We start from the raw sequence: 6,000 nt of genomic DNA, 5'->3' as shown, positions 1-6,000 counted from the left end.
TATCCTTAAATTGTATAACATGTCGAAGGCAAAATGAAGATTTTCACAGATTGATACAATTGCTAAAAGGCATGTTCATTTTTTCAAGATAATGACTTTAATAGTAGGTTTCTACTTTGTGTAAGGTTTTCTGAATTCAAACATTTTTTTTGTCTTCAAGTCTCTTAACATTACCAAATAAAAAGAACTGTCCTCCAGTTTGTATTATGTAGAATAAGATGTAATTTGGAAGTAACTGAAATTTGTTACAAAGATGGTTTAACCAAAACTTAATGAAAATCCCACATTGATTTCGTGCATTTATATATATATATATATATATATATATATATATATATATATATATATATATATATATATATATATATATATATATATATATATATTAATACATATAGCCCGGAATAGTTGTAGCCCGGAATTATAGCTACAGTTAAACCTGGTTGAACGGTCACCTGCTTTAAATGGCCACCTGTATTCTGGTTTTCCCAACCTAATTCTACGGTACAAACAAAATTAAACCGTTGTAATATATGCACGTTACTTCAGAAACAATAGAGTCATTGGACTGTTACATGAATTTCAATAGCTCGAAATTCACCTTTTATTTGTTACCGGCATGGGGAAACCCAGTTATGTTAATTCCAGGCTATATGCATTATCACATAACAGGGTTTTCCCATGCCGGTACAAATAAAAGGTGAATTTCGAGCTATTGAAATTCATGTAACAGTCCAATGACTCTATTGTTTCCGAAGTAACATGTGTATATTACAACGGTTTAATTTTGTGTGTACCGGAGGATTAGGTCGGAAAAACCAGAATAGCTATAATTCCGGGCTACAACTATTAAGAGCATATACATATACTATCACACTCATCTGATATATTGGGGATTAAATTTATGTACCAGTACATTATCTTACAGAATGATAGTGATAGTCATTATCAAACTATTATCCTGATTTATAAGTAAGTTGTTGAGTGAAAACTATTTTTTAAAGTTTAAATTGAGACAATAAGGTGGATGATATGTTAAGTTATTGAACGCTTTGAAGATTTTATACAAAAGTTATAAGTGGTCTCAATTTATGATTTCGAAAACCATTAAATTGGCAGGCCTACCATCATAAGCCTCTCACAGACTTTGATGGAATTGGTAAAAGACAAAAAATAAATATTTACTTTCTTAGTGTTGCAATGCAAAAGATACTGGGCCTACTTTCTATCGAGTAAAACATTCCTAATATATATTTATTTCCATTTACCAAATAATGTAAAATTATTTGAACTTGATTTTGAAAAATTATTTATTATCCTGACTATATAATTATTTAGTCTTTAAAACAGACTCTCTTCCTTTTAAACTCTAAAATATCTTTAAAAATAAAAAAAATACAATTAAACCCATTAAGATTTAATTATTTATTTAAACAGGCCAGTCTTCACTGCTTTTTCAGTAAGGATTTTAGTCAAAATCATATATGCGTAAGAACAAGATAGTACACCATAGGTAATTATGTCCCCCAGTCCCCTCCCCATAATTATGCATATTATGCATATTTGTATACATGTATTAGCTAGACAATATACAACGATAAGTGTATTGTATATATAAGTGAGCAAATAAATGCATTAATAAATAAATAAATACAGATTTATACTGGTAAATAGATTTATAAATATTTTAGGAAAGATAAACATTAGATAAAAAATATTATCAAAGCCTTTATAAATAGCCAAATTGTATTGGCTGGTGGGTTACTGAAAATTACCGTGCATGGTCCGCTTACAACCAATTAAATATTTTCAATAGCTCTGAGAATGATTCATACAATCTTTGATATGATGTCAGTTTTATTTTACATGGCATGGCTTGACTTGATCAATATAAATTTTATATTATATGACTTGCACCATTCACATGACTTTTCATAAATATTCTTTAAGTTTTGTGTGATAATAGATCTTTGATCTAAATTTCTGATTCAAACTTAAAGATACATATATATATATATATATATATATATATATATATACATATTTACTGTTTTCGAATCACACTTTACACACAAGACATGTTAAAATGGTTTATTGTACTCACTGTTTTTTTAATTTAAGTTTATTCATCAAACTCTGTCACTCTAGCTGTCTCTGTATTATCAGCATCACACATCAACTAAAAAAATAAATAATAAGAATTATAACAAGAAAGGTTCAAGTAGTTAAAAAATATATGGGCTGTCATTGGACATCATATATCAATTTACCATGATTCCATGAAATATTTTTACAAACTAGCAAACCTGAACTCTTTAGTATTTTTTTACATCTTTGTGAGATTTTGCATAAAGCATCTATCTAATTCTTTGTTAATTTACCACATTAAAATTAAAATATATTGATTAACTGTACTTTTATTTATTTTTTAAATATCTTAAATGTTGTGCACCAGTCAATTGTAACCACGGCGCCCCCAGGTCCGGGGAATAGCGGGGACTTTAACTTTCGGTCCAGCCAACCCTGGGTCTATTATCCCCCTCCCCTGCCGGTACGAACTGATGGTAAAACCCCAGCCAAATTCCCCCGCACACCAGAGACTCTATGTAAGGCCCAATCTCGGCTAAATTTGGCTCAAAGACAAAACCACCGTGGTCACCCGGCCCTGCGTGGCCACATAAAAAAGTAAAAATACGGCACATTTCCCCGACTATTCCCGGTATACCCCCGGACCTGGGGGGGGGGGGAGGGGGGCGTAGTTACAATTGACTGGTGCATTGGTTATGATAACTGAGAGGCCTCAAAGATGCTCACATGACTGTGACATTTTGACCTTTTAGCAGATTAGAACAAAGAAAGGATTTTTGAGAAATATACTCAATGAAACAGAGTGAAACTTTATTCAGAGGCTATACACCATATGATGAAATAGCGAAAGAAGAGAAAATTGTCAAAAACTGACATGAATTAATAGACAAATGTAAACTTTCGTAGCAGTGGATACAACACTGGACTGCAATATTGGCGACCACAGTTTGAACCTGGTCTCTGTTATTTGTTCTTTACATTTTGATATTTCTTTTAACAATTATGATATCAAAAGGATAAACATTTTATTGAATAATTGTCCTGTATACTGGGACTGACCCTACTGTTTGTATAGTCCATTGTTTAAAGAAAATAGATTAAAAAAGAGAAAAAATAATTGTAAAGTGTGTGTTTAAGGTAGCACTACCCTAATGAAAACCTCCACTTGAAATGCTTCATTTTAATGCTTTATCCTTTATTGCTAAGCACATACCTACACATCTTTTGTGGGTTCATGTGAGCAGTTCAACTTCAAAGCAACCCTTCCTACGCTTGTCCTTCCTAACTTGTTTCCATTCGACCTCTGCCCCACCCATCGTAAACCGGTGTTGTGTGCTGACATTAGTCTCATTGTCACTAAATTCACTAAATTCCTCATTTTGAGTTCTATCAAAGTCGTTATCCATAAACACAGCTTCAGCCTGATTCATTCTGCTAATAAATTGTGCATTATTTGCACGTTTAACACCGAAATTTCAAAACTTATTTCTGCACGTTAATTCGTGCGCCTTGACTGTCCGCCATTTTTAATCCTTAATGACGTAATTTATCAAGTAGTATACACACACTGTTAATGCACGCGAAGTTAGCAGCCTAGCGGCGTGAAGTTGGCGGACTAGCGACCTAATTTTTTTCTCTATTTCAATTTATTATTAATGCGTTTAATTGGGAAATATGATTGATCAATGTTTTTACTCGTACATTAACATAGCGGCCTTAAATTGTTTTCTACTTCAAAGCATTTATATATGAGTTTTCTTCTAAAACAATGCTAAATTATTGTTTTATATGCAAAATTCATCACGCGGAAGCGATTTTTTTTTCAAAAAGTCGATCAAGCAGTCCAGCGGCCTAGCGGCGTGAAGTTAGCGGCCTGGTCGCCTAGCGGCCTAAAATTCCCCAAAACTCAACCCAGCAGCCCATAAAAAGGAAGAAATGCTGATATTCGCTAAAGGATGTTCATTTATGAATAGAAACATTAAATTTATCATTGTTTTAGAAAAGAAAGCATAATATATAGTAGTATAATAATAATAATATTAATAATAATGATGATGATGATGATGATGATGATGATGATGATGATGATCTGGTGGTGTTGGTGGTGGTTGTGGTGATGATGGTGGTGGTGGAGGTGGTGGTGGTGGTGGTGGTGGTGGTGCTGCTGCTGCTGCTGGTGATGATACTACTACTACTACTACTACTACTACTACTACTACTACTACTACTACTACTACTACTACTACTACTACTACTACTACTACTACTACTACTACTACGTCTACTACTACTACTACTACTACTACAACTACTACTACTACTACTACTACTACTACTACTACTACTACTACTACTTCTATTACTACTACTACTACTACTACTACTACTTCTACTTCTACTACTACTACTACTACTACTACTACTACTACTACTACTACTACTACTACTACTACTACTACTAATAATAATAATAATAATAATAAAATAATAATAATAATAATAATAATAATAATAATAATAATAATAATAATAATAATAATAAATGATAAAAATAAAAAATCTGTACAAGTGAAGAAGTTGAACAATCTAAAGTTCGCCTTAGTATAACAAATGATGAAGCTACGATTGGTTTTGCCATTATTACTAATCTGTTTTAGCACTTCTGACAGTAAATCGCATCGGAACAGTAGCACGATACTTGGAGCAACTTCCCGTGCAGTCCAGTACCGGACTTTTCTTTTGCTTTGGATTTTAATTATACCTTTGCAGTTATAAACAAATTAAATTTATTCAGGTGGTTCTCTCATTATTTACTCGTGTAAGGTTATAATGAGCGTCTTGTAAGAGCGTTATCTGAAGCTTCCGTGGTAGAGCGTCGACTGTCTGTAGCAGGGCTACGAAGGCAGCAACATCAGCGTCCCCTTTGTGAGCATTGAAGTATATGTTCAATATACTTTGGACTATTCCAGATAATATGTAGCTTGTACATCCAAGAAATACTACTTTGCATAGCTTCGAACTATACGCAAAACCTTAAATGTGATAATGGCTTGTGAACAAAGCTGCAACGTTTGCTCTCCATGTATCGCAATTCCAGTAAGCGATGTGATGAATGTCAGAATACGGCCACCTGCGAGTATGACGCTGTTTCCGGTTTTATTGGGCAAGTGCACGGTTTCGACATGAACTCAGATTGCACGTTAAAAAGTTTCATTCTAAGTCAGTTGGATAACATAAAGTTAAATCGAGAATGGCTCGCTCCGTCCATTCCTAAATATTAAGATTAAACTGAAGGCGATCAAACTATCACAAAGAATAAAGGTTTGTGATGGTCATGTTTTGGAAATGTAAAACGTTTCCAGAACATCGGTTTATTATATTTCAAATCAATATTTCCACCAGTTTAACGGAATAGTCCGTTAACTTAATATACTTATATTTAAAGTTTTAGATCAAAATAAGTTGTAGTCGCGGGACTGACCAAGATTGCGTGATTATGTTTGTGCGCAATAAAATAGGCTTGCACATGTGCGTATAATTATGTGCATGCATGCATGTGTTTGTGCGTGAGTCACACGAGATCGCCCGGCAGTGTTTTCGAGCTACATCGAAATCTTGCATTGACCGCAGAACTGCCATATTAATCAATTGACAAAGCGGCAGATGCAAATTGAAAAAGACTGACATATGTGATGAAAAAAATCAGTATAACTTCAAAATGAATATGATTAATTTTCAGTTGACACCGTAATATTAAAATATAAAATCGATGGCAAAGGCCGAATGGAAAGCGAATCGAACTCTTGATCAGAGGGTCCCGTGTTTGATCCTCACACGGATCATCATTATCATTCAGGAATGTTAAATGGTTCTTAATCACATGTATATATATATAACATATCTTAGCACTTC

Source organism: Mya arenaria, chromosome 14 (genome assembly GCF_026914265.1).
Source record: "Mya arenaria isolate MELC-2E11 chromosome 14, ASM2691426v1".
Taxonomy (NCBI): domain Eukaryota; kingdom Metazoa; phylum Mollusca; class Bivalvia; order Myida; family Myidae; genus Mya; species Mya arenaria.
This window is presented reverse-complemented; position numbering follows the sequence as displayed.